A 19110-nucleotide genomic window follows, 5' to 3' on the forward strand; every position below is an offset into this window, starting at 1 on the left:
TTGAAATAATAGATTTTGTACTTAGTACTGCAAGTGGCCTTTTATAAAGCCATCCCCAATTGATGTATATGTTAATATGCAGATTACTTGTAGATTTTATTCTGTGAGTAAGGATGTAATAATGTAGTTCTATCCTGGTAGGATTCCGTCCCAAAGCTTTAAACTACTACAGCTACTGAGGCTTTGAAACAAATCTAATTTTGATGAGCGTTTCAGATGAACAACACAAAAATACTGTCGGGGTACCATTGGTCTTTGATCACAGATTCCCATTGTGAGCGGGACACTTGTCTTCAGATGGGACCATGTTAATGTGTGAGCCTGTAAGCGTGAGACCTGAAGGATTAAGCGCTGGAGACTGCAGAGAATGCCATCCTTACCCATTGTACTTACAATGCAATCTAAAGGGAACAATAATGGAATAACTTTGTATAAAAGTACTTACGACAAAAAGAGAAAAAGGGAGAAACACACACACACACACACAAAAAAATACATTGAAGAAAAATGCAATGAAAAACCAGCTGGAAACAAATTGAGTATAAAATGTAGTTCAGGTTTACAAAGTGTGAAAAATATCTCTAGTTTTGTTTCGTTTGTTTTGTTTTTTTTTTTTCCTCATAAAAATGCCACATTGAACGAGGCAATTAAGTGTCGCCGCGGAGGGCAGGGCGGGGCCCTCACACGGTGGTGACGGACAGGAAGGCGTTGTGCAGGCGGGCGTCCTCGCGAGTCCTGGCCCCGTGGCTCATCAGCTCCTGGATGGTCATCCAGTTGTCCAGGATCTTCCTGTTGCGCTTCTTCATCATCTTGCGGTGGCTGAGCTCCAGGATGCTGAGCTCCTTGCGGCCCTCGCCGCCGCTCTGCGGGCTCTCCCGCAGGCTCTCCAGCCGGCTGCGCATCATGAACTCCCTCCTCCGCCGCTGCTCCCGCGCCCGCAGGAGGTGCTGCTTGCGCTCCTCCTTGCTCCAGTAGCGGCCCATCTTCAGCTCGCTGGCGGCGTCGTCGTCTGTGGTGGTGCCGCCGCTGCGCTCCTCACGGATCCGCAGGGCCCGCTCTCGCAGGAGCCGGTCCCGCACGGGCCGCTTGGTGATGTAGCGCGTGCCGTCGGCCCGTACCTTCACCTTCCACTCGGTGCGGGGCTCGGCCGCCCCCCCCACGCCCCGCGGGCCGTCCCGCGACACGCTCAGCAGGCTGAGCTGGCTCTGTGCGTACTCCACGGCCGAGCGCTGCTGGATCAGCTGCATGTAGCTCTGGTAGTGCCGCGCGTGCGCCGGGATGTTGGCGTGCCGATACTGGGAGCTGTGGTAGGGCGACAGGTAGGGGGCCGGCGGGGGGCGGGACTTGTCCCGGTCTCCGCCAGCAGGGGGCGCCCGGCCCGGCTCGGAGGCCTCGTCCCGTCTCGGGCTGCCGGGTTTGGGGGGGGGCGGCGGGCTGCTGGGCGTGGACGACCGTGACCACGCCGCACAGGTTCTTGCGGTTGGTGGCGCTGACCATCCGCTGCAGGGAGTGGTCGGGCGAGCGGTCCATGGCCAGCGGCGTGGAGCGGCTGCTCTCGGCCGTGTTGTAGGCGCTGGAGCTGTCTTTGTCCGAGCGCTCGGGCTGCTCGGTGACGGGCTCGGCGGTCTGCGGCGGGGCGGGGGCGGGGGCGGGGCCGGGGGCGGGGGCGGGGCCGGGGGTGGAGCCGGGGCGGCGGTGGCGGGCCTGCCGCAGCTGGTGCGCCTGCATGATGCTCTGGCACTCCCTCTCGATGCTGCGCAGCTCCTCGTTGAGCAGACGCAGCTCGCGCTGCACCCCCTCCTGCTCTGTCAGGCTGCACTCGATGGTGCTGCGCCGGCTGTACAGCAGGTCGTACTCCCCGCTGTTCCTGATCGCACACTTCAGCTCCAGCAGCTGCTGGAAGCGCTCGCACTCTTCCTCGTCCTCCTCTTCCTCCTCCCGCGCGGGGGGGGACTCGGAGTCCCGCCGCCCCCCCGCCCCCGGGCTCCGGTCGCTCTGCGTGTCTGTGTCTGCCGGCGTGTCCCGGCTCCGCTCCCCCCCGCGCCTGTCCCGCACGCACTGCGACAGCGTCCTGTGGACCCGGGCCAGGACGTCCTGCCCGGAGCTCTCCTCCAATCGCCCGCTCTCGCTCCCGGGCCCCGTTCCGCTATTCTTGTCATGGCTGGCGGAGGAGCAGTTGCCAGCGTCCGTTAAGATGAGATCTCCCTCCTGCGTTTCGGCCTGAAATTACATTACATTACATTATTGCCATTAGGCGGATGCTCTCATCCAGAGTGACTTACGTACAGTAGGTTACAGTTTTATCCATTTATGTACTGAGGCAATTGTAGGTTAAGTACCTTGCTCAAGCGTACATCAGCAGTGCCCTAGCGGGGAATCGAAACAGCACCCTTTTGGTTACACACCCAGCTCCTTACCACTACACCACACTGCAGTGACACAGCGTCAGAGCATGTCAGACATGGTGGCCAGGCAGATGCTAAGAGCAGCATCACTGATGGTATACAGGAGACCTGAGCGCAGTGCATATTTACTGCATATTTACAGCATAGTTACTGCCTCTGCACTCTGAGCCAACGCTGCTGCTGTGCTGCTGTGAAGCTTTCAGCACATAAAACTTAATTTTATCAGACTACAGTTAATTGATTGTTATGCCAACTGTGGTAACTTTCCATTCAAAGTATGGCGCTGTGTGCATAATTGAGAGATGTCTAATATTAACCCACAAATGTTTAATAATAATAATAGCCTTTTACTTAACAAATCCTTTCATTTTCAATATTGCAGTCATTCCAGTGGTTGTGAATATCCAATTCTTCTGATGTATAATATGCTAATAATTTTAAGAAACCCAAGATTTTAAATTATGATTATCAATGGTATGGTTTTGAGGTACTCACCATTCTAATCCATATATATTTGTATATCACAGGGAAGTAAATTTCTCTACATGTTCAAAGCCCTATTTGAAATTCTCATTGGCTAATTAAAAATTCCAGCCCTCTTTTTATCTACTGACAATAACCCATGATATTTGTCATATCTTTTACGAGCAGTTGAGCCATTAGAGTAAAAAAAAAACTGCATGCAAAATATTTCAAATAAAGAAACCGTGCAGGGCATGTTGTCTGAAGTGAACCATGTTTTCCGTTATCCCACTGTATTATTACATGTGAAAAGCTGTGTGTGAGACATGAATTTAACCTCTATGGAATAGGGAGAGAAAACCTTCCTTGTGCAATCTCCATCCGTCACAGATCAATACTCAGGTTACACTGGGGGCCTGGAGATTACAGCCCCATTGAACAGATACTTACAGTTACACACACACACACACAGAGACACACACACACACAGTACGAAATTCAGGCACAGCAAGGTAGGTCTGAAATCACCTTAATAAAATATATAAGAATAAGATTATCATTACGATAATCATAATCATAATCATAATCATCATTATATTCTAATTTGGGCAGCGCGTACTAAGCCGACTTTCAGGAGCAGTGCTGGATGTGCTGGGATCTCCTCTGGGCACTGCACAGGTGCAGAGGGCACGCCTCACTGATCTCTGATCATACAAGGGCAGTGGTTTAAAGGTCTCCTAGAGATGCTCTCTGAAAATGAAGCTGAGGGACAGTCCTTCTCAGCCAGTCTTGTGAGGGTCACTGGCTTGGTGTGTGCTTGGTGTGGCCATCTACACTCTCCCGCTGATTTTCCCACCAGTTACAGTAATGACTGCAGGACTGCTCCTGTCCTCAGCGGGATCCCAGTGACCACACGGCCCGTTCAGCTCCGCCCACCTGCTCCACGGCGATGCCCGTCTGCTCCATCTCCTCCTTTCGCTGCTCCTCCAGCATCTCCATCTTCAGCTCCTCCAGGAACTTGTTCTGCTCATCGTCCAGCCACCCCTCATCCAGCTGGGGGGGTGAGAGGAAAGCGGGGGTGGGGGGGGGGGGGGTCATTAGCTCCTGTACCACTGAGGTTCCTGTCCTTCAACCACCAACACCATCTTCAAGATGGCCACAGTGCAGCGAGGGTCTCATCATGGAATCACACTGCATCATAATAACTGGATATTAGCTGAGGCCCTCAGCCAGAGCAGCATGTAGAGCTTACCTTATAGCTACTATCTACAGCTAAAGCAGATTAAGCTCAAAGGTACAACAGCTTTTCACCATCTGATCAGTGTTACTTACCGCTATGCCACACTGCCATGTCTGCATGGAGTAGACACAAATTCTACTGCAGGTCCACCATAAGCAAGAGTGAAAATAAGCACTCTCCTGACACCAGCAAAAACGGCTACTGCAAGATCAGCCTCTTCTGTTCATCTGCACTCATGCTTTCTGAAGCTCACAGGGGTGATCGATAGTGCTAGATTTGGGTTCATTAGGACAGAGCTGTAGTGTGTTTAAATAGAAGCGATGCTCTCCTGGCATGGCTGCACTCAGCGGCTCAGTCTCCATACCCTGTGGCCTCTGCTCTCCCACGTTACCATGCCATTAGTTTTGATGCTTTATGTTGTGTGGGTAATTACTCTTGCGCCCCATTAAATATAAAACATGAAGTGGAGCTAATGGGCCAGCCCTCATTAGAGAGAGCTGAGCTTCATTTGTCTCTGCAACATCCATTCAGAGAAATGCCGGCATGTCCTGCGCGCCTCTTCAGCTTCCAGTAAATGCATGCTAGCGTCATGATGTCTTGCGTTAAAGTTTACTAACGGGCAGCTACAGGCCAGGAGGTGTTTGCGCATCGTTTTTGGCTCATCGCTGCAAAGGCACGGTGGTCCTCTGGACTCCGGATGCGGAATGCTGGTTTAACCTGTTGGACGCGTGACGCAGGGGTGCCCCCTCACCTGCATCTCCGGCCTGGCCACCAGCAGGAGGATGTTCCTGCAGTCCTCATTGGACAGCATGGTTACCGCCTCCTCCTTGTCCTGCACATCCTGGCCATTTATCTGCCAATCAAACACAGAGGGGAGGAGTCATTTCCGCACAGCTCGTGCCCCAAACACAGCCAGGGAATCCTCAGCCGAGTCACAGATACTCCATTTACTGAACAGATATTCAGCTTAGCGTGATTAGAATTGATTATCTCTGCCAATACTGAGGGTAAGAGCTGTCATTTCATGCCTCGTTATAAATATAGGTGGGTGTGGTCAAGGACAGATGAGCTAGCGTATCAGTGCAGAGAGCATGGGAGCAGCCAATCAGATCCTCCTAGAGACAGAAGTGCAGGGGACAGTAGGAAGGTAGAGCCAAATATCTGTTCAGAAAGTAGACTATCTGTGGTCCGGCCCACAGGAGGCGGCCTTCGCCCAGCAACCTCCCATGTAAGTGACTCCACTTCATTAGGTGCCTCTGGGAAGGGGTCTGCATTGTTGGGGGAGCTGATACTAACGGCAGTGCATGCTATCTCCAGAACCTTCCGGCACAGTCATTCTGCCTGCGCACACCGGGACAGTTACAGCAGCCCCTGCATTATCTCTCACTCAACAGCAGGGGCTGGTCCCTCTCATCTCCTCACACCTGCCCAGAGCTCTCCAGGGCAAACACACAGGTAAACTCCCCTTCAGGTGATCTCCACCCTTGGGTTCCCGCCCTGAGACGCTGTGCAGAGGTAATAACAGAGAGGCTCTCACCGGCTGAGGGACAGAGACACACGCGGAGCCAGGGGGCTCTCCTCTGTCTGGGGGGGATTCGATTCTCATTGAATACGTGACCATTAAAAATGAATGCACTGCACAGCTGTACAGCACTGGCTGTCCCTCCTTTGCAATGCATTGTGGGAGCTCAGTGGATACCTGTAGTATTCGATCCCCTTCTCGAATGCGGCCATCCCGGGCGGCGATGCTGTTCAAACCCACCTGTACAGGGCGATAAGCGCAGGGCAGTCAGGGAGGTGCAGGCGGAGAAAGCAGCCAATGCACACACATAGCAGTATGCAACAACGGGCAAAACGTGTCAGATCCTGTAGCAAGGCGTGACAATGCCTAACATTTCTCAATGAAAAGTCAGAAATGACTGATCCTCTCTGCACATGCACGTACTATTTCAGTGCTTATATGGAGGAATGTGCAGTTTATGTCTTATTATGGAGTATGTACGGGTTTAGGTTAGGGTCCTTCTCCATGTTCCACCTCTGAATGCCACTGCTCTGAAGTCATTCTTTAGTGGCGATGTAATGCATTGAACAAGAACGGCTCCATACAGCTTGTAATACTCATGGTAGCTCCCACAGTTCCTTCCTATCTACTGATCTGATGTTGCCAGTCATGATTACATACTGTACTGTGAGAAGTGGCTCTTTCAGATCCTGACCACCTCAGGCTCGTGACCAATGGGACTCGAAAGAGGGGTAGATCCGTTTGTTTACTGCCACTCGACTGGCGCTTTACTGGACTCTGTTCAGTCGGGGCTCCGGGTCTCGGCGCTGCCTCTTCACATTGCTCTGATCCTCAGCACGGTCTTGCTTACAGGACTCGATGCTCTACCTCTGTGTTGCAGATCACGTCATGAGACCGTCAGAGAGACCGAGGGAGGCAGGGCTGCCGCTGCAGTCCTCTCCAGAGGACACCTTATGGACACCCTGAGGGGGGTGGGGTGTACTCTAGCGCTGTGTCTGACACCGGAGAAGTGCTCCAGTGAGCACAGTGACAGCAGCTGTCTGTCCTCCATGACACATTTTCATCAGTTGACCATCTACAAGTTACACAATTAACTGATTCCTGTGAGGTACGTGTAGTCAGAACTGTTATTCAAATAAGAAATTCTGTACCTAAGATAGCGCTTAAACAAAATGTTTGTAATTCAGCTGTCAGTATAACGTCATTAAATGGACATTTGGAGCATGTGAAAGTCAGTATAGTTTGCAGAGTGAAAATCAGAGGCTGCCTTTCCCCTCTGTCTGGTAGGATTGGTATTCCCCTCATGATCTGCAGCAGATAGCTGGTGGGGCTGCACTGACTTCAAACACATTCGCCAGCAAGCTGGGAATAATCCAGGCTGAGACTCTGCATATTCCACCAACAACTACAAAAAAAGCCTCTCAGAGAATAAATACAAGACTTGGCTAATAAAACATGTGGCTTCTTTCTGTTGAAGGTGGTGCAGCTACAACAGTGCTGAGCATAGAGGAATCATTCATTAGCAAACTGCAGGGGAAGATAATTTATTATAGACTTGCACATACTGGTGTTCATTTCTGATTTCATGCCTACATGCACTATAATTCATTCTTCAAATATTCAGTGTTTTCAGTTGTGAAATGATATCTTAACTGAGGCACGGATATCTGCTTTTGTCACCTAAAGGAACAGCAAAACAGACAAATTGTAACCCAGAGCATGGTGGAAATATATTAAATGTCACATCTTATAAGTGATAAATATCCCCCTTCCCATTCATAATTTAGCCAAATCAGCATTTGGTGTGTAATGTTCACCATGACATTATATGAATATTAGAAGTTATATGTATTCCTGTTCACATGCGCTATTATGAATGCTTCTTTGTAATGACTGTGTGTTTTATTTCACGTATTTCTCAGGTCATGGAGCAAATACTTTTCCTATCAAACCTCACAGCACAACAACAAAAATTGCATTCCAAGCCGGCAGAAATATGATATACACGCATGCATTTATAATGAGGCTAATTTGCATTTCCTTTTATCAACAGTCTAAAAATAGAAGCCCTCGCTTTGTTCTTCGTTTCAAGAGCCTGACATCAATCAGAAAATTGTCGGCATGTTTACAACGCTCTGATGTTACCGGGAAGCCCTTTCGGGCTAGCTCTCTCTGGTGGGATGCAAGACATTGCACCTGAAGGTTAAAACAGCGATGTGTGAGACTTGATCAGCCCGCGTAAAACTTTGTTTGTCTTGGCAAGCAGCGGAGGAAATGACAAAATGTGCCATTTTACACTCTGCAGGAGACGGGAAGAGTGTCAGTCTCAACTAATTAAAAACTACAATTAAAACGTAAAGGGGGGGATCATTACAAACTTGACTTATTCTCCATGCTTGGTTCATTCTGTCTGGTTGTTTATGTGGCAGACTACAGATTTGACAGGGTTTAAATATTACAACAGTTGTAATTTGGTTAACCCCTTCAATGCCAGGAATGATGTTGTCCACAGTTAGATCATTTATTCTAACTACTAGGGCACTTTGCCTTTAATTTTGCACAAAGATTCTTTCATTTTTTTCAATTTTCAAAAACAGTGAGGACCCTGGAACGACTGGAATGACTACTGTATAACAGCTGAAAGATGTAATATTTGCTTGGATTTGTTAAGGACAAAGTATGGAGAAGGACAAAGCAGTCAGATGAATAGACAAGATGGGCTTGTCACATGTATCACTATCATGTACTGTGTTGTGAAATATGCAGGTATTCCCTGTTGCTGAGCACAGTGAGACTCTGCCTGCTTTGTGTGCGAGGTCCTCACCTCGCTGACGTATATGCCGATGTCCTCCTCATCGTCCGTCCTGTAGCAGACGGTCAGGCCCAGCTTCTCCTGGCTGTTCAACCTGCACAGCTCCACCTCCTGCAGAGACACCACGGGAACACGTGACCACACGGCCACAGCACTCCGGCTGGTGCCAGGATCAAGCCCTGACTGGTCACCAACTCGCCTGCTGTTGATAACCTGCTGTTGTGTGTTTTTCCCTTAAACTGACACCACTAGCTGTGGCTTATTCCAGCTGCACGGTAAGTGGTTTTAGTCATTACTTTAAATACTGGTCAGGCAATTAGCACACAGCTGCACTCAGGATCTAAACTGCAGGTGCTTTGAAGTGGCTCATAAGAATGGTTTTGTACCATTGTGATTTGCTGATTATTATTTTTATTTTCTAAATAAGCTGTTATGCTAATGATTGCTGATTTGTTCCCCCAATGGAATGGTGTATATTCTGCAAAAGTTGGAAATAAATATTCATTTCTTGTTCTTTTGAGGATCAGTGCTTGTGAATTTTGTTTTCATTAGAATTCGTGAGATTTTCACTCAACCGACGTACAATGTCTCAAATCCCACAACGTTGTCAGGCACTCCTAGGAATTCAAGGAAGTTCTTCTCAAAGTCCCTTCAAAATGAAGATTTACAAAAGACTTTGCATTACAAATATATCTACTGCCAGTCTCTTCCTGTCTCTTGTTGTCTGTATGTGTATATGTATATTTGTCTATATGTGTCTTAATGTATAGTAAGTGTGTCTCCTTTTCCCTGGATACTTTATACGGTGTCTTTGTGATTATGAAAAGGGATTTTGTTACTATAATCTATAATTATTATTATATATTTTTAATATATTGGAAAAAAAAAACAGTATGGGATTGTGTGCAGAAAATATGAACTGCCATTGCTATGGTAACACACTTTACATGTTATTATCATGGCTTCCCATTTTAACATGTTAATTCCCTGCGACTTTTGGGTGTAATTAATCTGTAAATGTCTGTCTTCATTGAGATAGCGTGCCCTGTCTGAAATAAGGCGAGACTTGCTATTTCCCTCAGCTCAGCAGGTCACCAGTAATATATTAGTTATTAAAGTCAATATCAAACGAAATTCAGACTGGATTCGCACCGCACGGGTCTTTGATTACTGCTGTGCAGGCATTTGCATTGGCCTACACAGTTTTAATCTGCGTGCCATAGCCATTAACATGTCAGCAAAGTGACTGCTTCGCTTTTGAAACAACTCAACAGACAGAAGAATAAATAATAATACAGTGGTCGGAAAAAGTATAATTCCCATTACCCGACTGAAAACGTGACCAGCATGTTTGTGGTTACAAAGAGTTAAAAAAAAAAGCTACACTACGGACGACGGCCTCATTTGTAACGGGTCTCAAAGTGCTGTGGAGGTGAAGGTCTCCCAAGGACTCATACAGGGGGGTTTGGCAAATTGAGAAATTCATTTCCCATGACAGCTCAGGGGTTGGCTGGTTACAAGAGTGGGGCTTGTCAGACCCTCTGGATGAAAGAGCGGGGAGCAGAGAGGGGGAGGCGCGGGGAGGCGCAGGGAGGCGCGGGGAGACGCGGGAAGCGAATGCAGCAGCTGCTGCGAGACACCTGATGTCTCTCCGCCGAGGCCCGGAGCGCTGCCTCTCCTCACGTCTCGCGGTCTGCGCAGCTACATGCGTCACGATGTGACAGACCATCAAAGCTTCCTCCAGCCCGGGACCCACGCTGCTAATTGCACCCAGCCTGCCCCTTCTGAAAGCCAGGTGGGAGACAACAGCCCCAGCTTCTGCCTTCTCGGCCCTCTGACACTCTCGACCTGACAAGCCCTCAGATCTTTAATTGAACGCTCCCACGGACAGAAGCGACTTCAAAAATCTGTCATAAATTGCACCCGGTATGGGAAATGAAAGCAACATTCGCCCGGGGGGCTTCCCCTGAGGACAGGGGGGTGAAAGTGGCAATAAATTTGTGCTCAAGCTTTGCGCTGCGCGCAAGAGACATGCCGAATGGAGAATTAGTGTTGCTGAGACAGTAGAAGGGAAGGCACTCCCAAAAGTTTTCACTGTGAAAAACTGCACATAATGCTTCCCTTCCATGCGGGATACTTGATCACAAAAGCTTGTAAATATGTCAGAGAGCTACTGAGACAGATGGCACCATAGCTCTATGTTGACGCCCCACAACGTGTGCATTATCAGTTGAAATTGTTCATTGTTTAACTTTTTAAACATTGTTTTAACACTGTTGAGATAATTATCTAAATCTAATCCAGAGGGGATGCTGTGAACTTCTGTGACAAACAAACTCACAACACCTTCAGGATAACAATTAAAAACACCTCAGTGCAAAAACCACACACCATGGCACTGAAATGACTGTTTCATGCAAATCGCATTATGGTGGTTCTACCTTTTTCTCTGGGGGTTGGCAGTTTGGTCTGTTTTACTGTTCTCAGATCAGCCCAATGCACCCTGGACTCATTACCCTCAATCTGGCAGTGGAGGAGGAGCCATTTACACAGTTCACTCATTGTTCTCAAATATACTGCAGCACAATGCAACTTCATTCGAACAACTAAGTTTCACAGAAGGCTCTACAGAAGGTCTTCCACCCCCATCACCCCCCGCTCTTACTCACTTGGCCACCCCCAGCATGGAGAAATTTCACTGCCATTCCCCACCCGGTAGGCAATGATCCCCCTTCTCCCACACCTACCCCCCTCTGTCCTGCTGTAAATATACAGGCTTGATGTGTTTGCTGTAGATACAGGTTGCCTCTGCCTTCTAGCTGTTCATCTGCTTTGGTCAAATCTGGGAGAGTGCAGAAAAATGTGACATGCACTCCTCTGACCTAAACCTTTTCCCGCTTCCCCCTTGTTACTCTAACCCCAACCATTCTGAGCTTCGACTCTGCCTTCATTTGACCTCTGCACCAAAGCCCTTAAGTACACTTGTCCCTGCTCATATAGATAATTAGTTAATTAATCAGCCAATCAGGAGCTGGGGGTGTTGCCACATTCTCATGCCAGCTTTACTTGAGTGCTGCTCCCACACTGTGAGCGCTGCATGAATGCTAGACCTCCCACCTGCTCTCGTGTTTACATCACATCCTCTACAGTGCAGGTCCTGCTAATTGCCATACTCTATTTAAACTGCCGCTAGGCCAATGATAATGTTCGCATTGCCTCCAGATCCCCTTTGATCGCTATAACATTTCTTCTCTTATCTCCTTTGTGACACTGGCACCATGGCAGACACTGTCACTTGCACACTCTATGGGTTGAGACAGCTGGGAACCCATGACAACCAATTTCTATGCATGTTCTCCGCCTCCTGGTTTGGGCCCACTCCATCAGATCCTGATATCTGGCTCTCTTCCTCTGACTCACATCACCCCCTCTCTCCTCCTATGGAACAGTGAGCTGGCTGCTGGGTTTGGTCCAATCACATGACCAGATCAGGGCTGAGCTCAGCCAGTGCTATGCACTCTGGGAAATTCCCCAAATTTCTTGCAGTTCTCATCCATCCCCTGCCTCCCCTCCTCCTCCTCTCTGCCCTGTATTCTCTCACACAATCCAGTGCCTTTGTCTTCTCTCCTCTTTCATTTTCTCCCGCTTCCTTATTCTCCTGTGTATCTGAGGCTGACTGATGTGCTTGATCATACCTCTAAGGATAGAATCCATCCCCCAATAACTCGGGAAATCCTGTCAGAATGTGATGCAACGTTGCCTCTTTGCAACACAATCGTCATTCTGCATCCTCCTGTTTCCCCCACAGCTCAAGATTCAGCCGGTAAAATATCACATTGTGATTTGATCTTAAGCCCCTTCCTATTTGCAGGGCTCTCCCAAATCTTCCTCCTTAATACTAACCGTAATGTGCAGGCAAAATATACGCAGTACCCATTACCCTCACAGATTACAGGATATATGTAAAGAGCAGAACTGATCGATTCTCATATAGGAAATATATGAAGATGAGGTTTAGCCGACATCTAAAAATAAACCCGACTAATTAACAGAATTCACCCAAGGCAAATGATAAAATGTCTCATCTCTTTCAGCTCAGACTTAATCACCTTCTTGTTCAGTGGAATAAGCCTCCAGTTACCGTTTAATTAATAGGTACAAGTGGCGGCAGAAAATACCTGTGGGTGAATTAATAAAGAAAACAGATGGTGGGGATTAGCATATATAGGATAAACCAGCAAGGCAGGAGACTTGATGATGGTGCTTCTGACTCTGTACTTGGACCGTTATTTTCTTGTGTGGCAATACACTCTCTTAATGAATTGCTTCAGCTCCTGGGATAGAAGAACCGTAAGGTGGTATAAATCAGAGAGGAGGATTAGGGCCTCCTGCTCCATCAGACACCAGCCACGGCCTCTCCTCCAAAAAAGGATATCCTTCCGCTCACATTTCACTTGCCAGACAAGCTCTCAGTTGGGAGACGGCCCTGGGTGACTGAACGAGGCCCGACGCTAAGTTAATGGCTGTGATTGTGTGATTGTCTGAGATTACCGCCCACTGTCGGCACGCCTCGGGCACTGTCCTGATAATTGCGGTTTTGATTAACAGGAAGTGAGGAAGCGGGACTGAAGGGCAGGTGACCGCTGCGGGGATGGGGACGCAAGGCGGAGCCTGTCTCCATGGCGCTGGTTTTGGCACGTCCAAAATACTCCTGACAGCGCTGTCAATCAAGAGCACTGTGACGCTCACGCATGCCGAGCAATACGTAAAACCAGGTTTATCATTATTAATATGGTTACATACAGCGTGGGGACAGTCTGGAGGACCTGTTCAGTCCTGTCACTTTCCTGATTCAGAGTGACTGGATATAACTCACACTTTACAAGTGGTCCACTCCCCCCAGCGGGATATTTACTATGGCAATTCAGTTTAAGTGCCGCGAGTCAAGGGCACCACAGTCCGACCAATGAGCTGGCACAGTAAGGCTGTACTGCTCTCCCCTTTAGTGAGGTGAGATGCTGAAGTGGAGAGGGCAGGATCGGTATTAAGCTGTCAGAAGCAGGGGGCCAGATTGTAATACTAAGAGGGAGAAGGCCAGACCAGACTAAACATTACATTACATTACATGTATTTAGCAGACGCACTTATCCAGAGCGACTTCCAGCATAATAGAGCATAAGTGTATTCATTCAAGTTAGATGAGCAACAGCGTCAGGCCAGGCTAACAACACTCTCAGACCAGTGAGTGTGAGCATGACACCATTCACGCCCTACCTCTTGTGCAATCTGAGTAGGCAATGGAAGCCAAGTACACCAGAGCACAGAATCTAATTTTATTACTCTGCCAGAAGGACAGGGCTAGACCAGACCAGACCAGACCAGACCAGCCCAGGCTCATTATAAGACTGTTAGAGAGAGAGGGCAAGACTGGACCAGACCAGATCAGGCTCATTACAAAACTGTTAGAGGGAGAGGGCAAGACTGGACCAGACCAGATCAGGCTCATTATAGGACTGTTAGAGGGAGTGGCCAAGACTGGACCAGACCAGGTCAAGCTTAATATAAGACTGTTAGAGTGAGAGAACCAGGCCCAGATGATCCTCACACCTCTGTCATAATGAAGGGTAGAGTGGCACTGGGGAGAGAAACAGCCCTTCTCCAGAAAAGCTGTTCTGTCACAGCTGTGGAGGAGTTAATGACACAGACCTGCGCTCACTGGACCAAAGACACCCATTTCTTCTGCATGGCTGACTGTTCCCATGCCTTATTCATCACCACGACAACACTGTGGATCAACATGATTTATTCCCAATCAGAGGCCTAGGAACGTCTGCCTAATAAATTATTCACCAATGTTAAAATCCCCCCTTCAGTAAATTTTAACAAGTGCTGATATCTGATAGCATTGTGTTCCAGCACAGAAGTATCTGAGCATTTGTTTTGAGGCTGGCGTCCCTTTATAGTGATATCACTCATGGCGAGGAATGAGGACAGTGATTAAGTAACATATCGAGTCTGAATGGAGCTTTCCTCCAATGTGCACCTGTTATACTAAAAGGTGTTGTATAAAAACAGAAACCTTGAACAATAACCAATGTCCCAGTTCTTAATTTCTTGCAATGTTATCATTCAATATTTTATCTGACTGGGTAATTATATCTCAGTAGGAGTGCAATAGGGAACAGAGTGTTTTTGGGTGAGGTATTCAGCTTTAAGACGCCTCAGAAGATATTATATGAGGGAAGTGTTAAGTCAGTTAGCATGGAAAATAACCTCCCAAGCGTGAAATAAAAGGTAGCGTAACGGAATGAGCACGAGACATAATAAGATTTGTTAATAGAAAATGAGTCTGAAAGAAAATGCTTTATACATATTTGCACGGGCTTAATGCGGAGCATGGAGACACAAGTGGATGGGCAAATCTCCTCAGAAGAAAGGAAATTATTCCGGCTGGGTGTGCGGAGGCATTCAGAAAATGTAAATGAAACAAAGGGAAATTTAATCACTGCACATCGCTCACGCCGCCACAGTTTGCGTGCTCCTCAATGACTCGGAAACAAAGCACATTAACGCAGCCGAGCTCCACGGCTTTGCCGATCCAGACAGCTGAGCTGCCGTAAGAGGCAGTTTATTATCTGTCTAATCAACGTCTGCATCCGAGAGCCGGCCCTGATGATGTAATCTGTCAAACGGGCCCAGGAATCTGCGCTCTCGTTCTGCACCGCTGGAAAACCCGAGCAGGGAATTTGTTAGGCACCTTGATCGAGCTGAGCCTACAGGATCGAGGCTGATCAGGATCCGGGGTCTCTTCTGTTTGATGAGTTCACAGTCTCCACGCTGTGTGATCATCACTCCTTTGCTTATCACAGGCCCTAATCTGGAGTGAAGTGCATTGAATACATTTTTATTTTACCTGTTTATTAGGCTGTAGGCTGCTACGCTAGCCTCACTGTAGCTGGGCTATTCTGGTGCTCACGGTAACAGAAGGTATATACCTTGCAGACTTACAGAAGGTAGAGAATGCTGACCTCTGACATCCCTGGAATGGATCCTGGTTCAAGCCCACAGACATTAGACACAAATGCAAACCACCATTTTCACCTGCCCTTAGCAGCATGATTTGGTTCACTAACACCTGAGCGCAGAGAGCGCTGACAGGGCATAAATAAAGCAATTTGCGTTAAGTGCCGTACTCAAGGATACAACAGCAGTGACCGACCTTGGGTTTGAAGCTGTAACCTCTTTTTCATTGGTGTAATCAAATACAAAAAGGTCATACACAATCTGGATCAACAACCATTCCCACCATGGCAATCAGCTTGCTGTCAATAGAAGACACTCTTACAGATGTGCCCAATCAATGGCCGCAGATTACAGTGGACAGCGCCTGCCGGGTGCCCCCTGCTGCATGGGTTTCCTCTCAGCGGTGAACCGATAAAGGGCATATAAAGGGAACCGGGCTGTGCTGAGAGAAGCAGACGGCGGCGCAGTGCGGATGGCTGGAGCGAGGTGCATGCTGCTGTCTAATTTCCGTTTCCCTTCCTAACGAATTTCACAACCTGTGAAGCCCAGTCCAGCCTATGAAACCTCACCTGTCACCCACATCACCTCAGGAAGCTGATCCACAAAGTCAGTTTTAACAATGTTCCCGGGAGGGGCACAGGCACGTGGTATTGCTCCACACCGGTGTGTCAGAGGTTATTAACGCCGTAAAAGAGACAGGAAGCTTAGCCGAGCCGTACCTCATACTCAAACTCCTCTCCTCTGTCTCCATCAGCCGGGATGTGGGACAGGTATTCGCTGTCTTCGTAGAACTCCTGCTCCATGGTCTGGAATGAGTGGCAGCTGTGGACAGAGAAGGAGTTCAGTATAGCACATCCCTGTAATGAGTCTCTCTTCAGCGCACAGCAGACAGGGAACATTTCCTCTGTCTTTGTGCTGAGACGGCCAAACCTGGTGAAACAAAGGGGACTGTCCCTCAGTTCAAACAACTGTTTTATGAGAGGGTGAGAGTGGGTTCTAATTAAACACTGTGGGTGCAGAGAATGGTGCGTGCTCACTCAATCCAAACTCCCTTTGTGCTTTTGCAAAACTAGTGAGAAAATCCCCTCACATGTGGCAGAACAGAGAAATGTGTTGCACCCTCACATTGTCAAATATCATTTGTTGCTCCCAGAAGAAAACCTCAGGATTCTCTGCAGAACAGTTTGAGCACAAAACTCCCCAAATCGGATAACAAAATGCAAAATATAACCACTGTCTCCTCACACCAATAAAGCAAGCACAATACACATGATGACACAAAACAGTTTTACAATGAAATTACAAGGAGAAAATAATGAATTAAAAGATTATATTATTAAAATATGAATTGCAATTTTTTTTATTACTGCGTAAAAGAAAGATTAACGGGTCCTCGTGTTTACTTTTTCCATTTAATACTTCTCAACGGACCCATAAATGTTTGAAAAATTGATGCAGACAGGTTTACTGGAACACCAGCCCATCACAAAGATAAAGCTGGCGTGGTTAATGTTTTATAATATTGTACCTTTTCCCAAGCGTGTCTGTTTATAAAATCCAGGTATAGTGTGGAATTTTAGTGTGTCTCCTTGCCTTGGGAGAGATGGCACATGCAGAGGCCTGAACAGCACCGACACAGTGTACTGAATCCCGGATCTGCTGATCCCAGGTCAGGCCACAAATCATTTTTACTTCCCGTGTAGGGTGATCAGTCTCGGGACAGCGGTGGGCGAGGGATGGAATGGGAATAAATGTTGCGTGATGTGGCTTGCTTTTATTAGTCCATTGGCTCTGAACCCCCTTGCAAACTTCCCCATTAAACCAAATGAATTTGTTAAGCAGTATCAATTATTACACAATGAATGAGTTCTAAAGGCAAGACACACATGGAGGCATCTTGTCTTATTAAACATGTAGTCTATATGCATTTTTGTTTTTTTTTTTAAAGATCTGCTTCTTGGTGGTACCCTTGGTATGTCCAAGTAAATCTCTCAATTAGTGCACATTGTGACTTCTTCCAGCTAACTTAAAAATGATTATTTTAATCAATTTATTCAATCTACACTCATTTAGTCCTTTTACATAATAATTGTGATCTGAGTTGCACTTATATTGTCACAGAGCTTCCCTTTAGGGAAGTGATCTGGTTATGTTTCAGATTGATGTCTAAACAGCAGCTAGATACTGGACAGTGCTGAGGACGTTCTGGTCAAACTGATGTAAAGTATCTTCCTCCTTTAAAAACAAGCTGATGGGCTATTCACTTTCATTTATCAGTGATGATGGAGGAGGAAGATAACCTAATTGCAAAATCGAAAGCCAGAACTCAAACTGTACATCTAAGTTTAAAATGAGAGTGGAGGCAAACGATGAATTAGACAGTCGATTATCTGCAGGACACTGTATGGTATTAATCATCCACTTAACGAACTCTCCTACCCTCCGACAGCCACCACTAACGCAATAGCTTCATGTAAAAAGCCCTTAAATACACAGCATTTACATACCACTGTCCTTTGGGGAGAAACCTAGATATACTTACAACACTACATTTCATCTTGTCCATAAAATCTCTCATTCTTACCAAGGACAACTAATGAAAAAATTATTCTGTCTATGACACAATAGGGCCCTTTTTTCAGCCTTCACCCAGGGTCACAGGATATACTCTCATTGTTTGCTATGGGGAGGACATGATCAGCAGCTATAAGCACTGACAGTAAGTGCGTTAGGACTGGGCCGGCTTACCTGTCGGACAGCAGGAAGGGGCAGATGTCAGGCAGCGGGGGTGTGGCGGGGCGGAGCTTGGACAGGGCCATGATGTGCTCGAAGGTGATGTCGGTCTGTGTGCAAACGTCCACCAGGTGGACTTCCTGAGGGTTGCCATGGCAGCGGGAGGCGGGGTTCCGCCGCAGAACCTGCACCACGATGGGGTCCTTGGCGCTGCGGAAGGCCTCCACCGCCTCCTCGTGCGAGGTCTTGGAGAGGTCTTTCCCGTTCACCTGGGGGGGGAGACAAAGGAAGGACCGCAGGGGTCAGCACACACCAATGCTCTGAACTCCCCCCCCCCCCCCCCCCCGACACCCGGCATTTAACGGCACGCACACACAGATTCAAACCTCTCTTACTTAATTTACTGCTGGTTCGTATTCAATGCACTTCTAATCACACACAGTCTGTGTGAGTTAGAGCTCTCCTTACTGAGTGATGAATAACAACATCCCCGTTCCTCACTGGAAATAAGGATGTTTAGTAAAAAAAAAAAAAAGGACCTGAAGGTGTGAGAGGAAGAGGTGCAGCCAGGGTATTTTCTGCTCGGTACGGATACTATGGGGTCCAGCCTGGCTGTTTGCAAGCTGTGAGGCCAACAACATGGACTACTCACCACAAGAGAACTCTTAGATTATCACAAAGCGAATGACACCCCTCACCCCCCAAACAGACACCCACTGTGAAAATGATATCATTACGATAAGAGTTATTCCTGTATGGTGACTGTACATTCAGAAACAATTCTGAAATACAGCCCGTGTACATAGTGTCAGTGCTGACACAGATATTCATGGTTCTGCGGCTTCAAAAACAGATACAAAGCTTCTGTAGTCATAACCTACAGTGACCAATTACTTCAATAATCAAAAAACAA

At 47.6% G+C, this 19110-nt stretch overlaps 1 pseudogene; it reads right to left on the reverse strand.

Moving 5' to 3' along the window:
- Positions 1–680: 680 nt before the first annotated feature.
- Positions 681–19110, reverse strand: part of LOC118771906 — a 41780-nt pseudogene continuing 23350 nt past the window's right edge.

The sequence above is a fragment of the Megalops cyprinoides genome, chromosome 25 (assembly GCF_013368585.1).
Source record: "Megalops cyprinoides isolate fMegCyp1 chromosome 25, fMegCyp1.pri, whole genome shotgun sequence".
Taxonomy (NCBI): Eukaryota; Metazoa; Chordata; class Actinopteri; order Elopiformes; family Megalopidae; genus Megalops; species Megalops cyprinoides.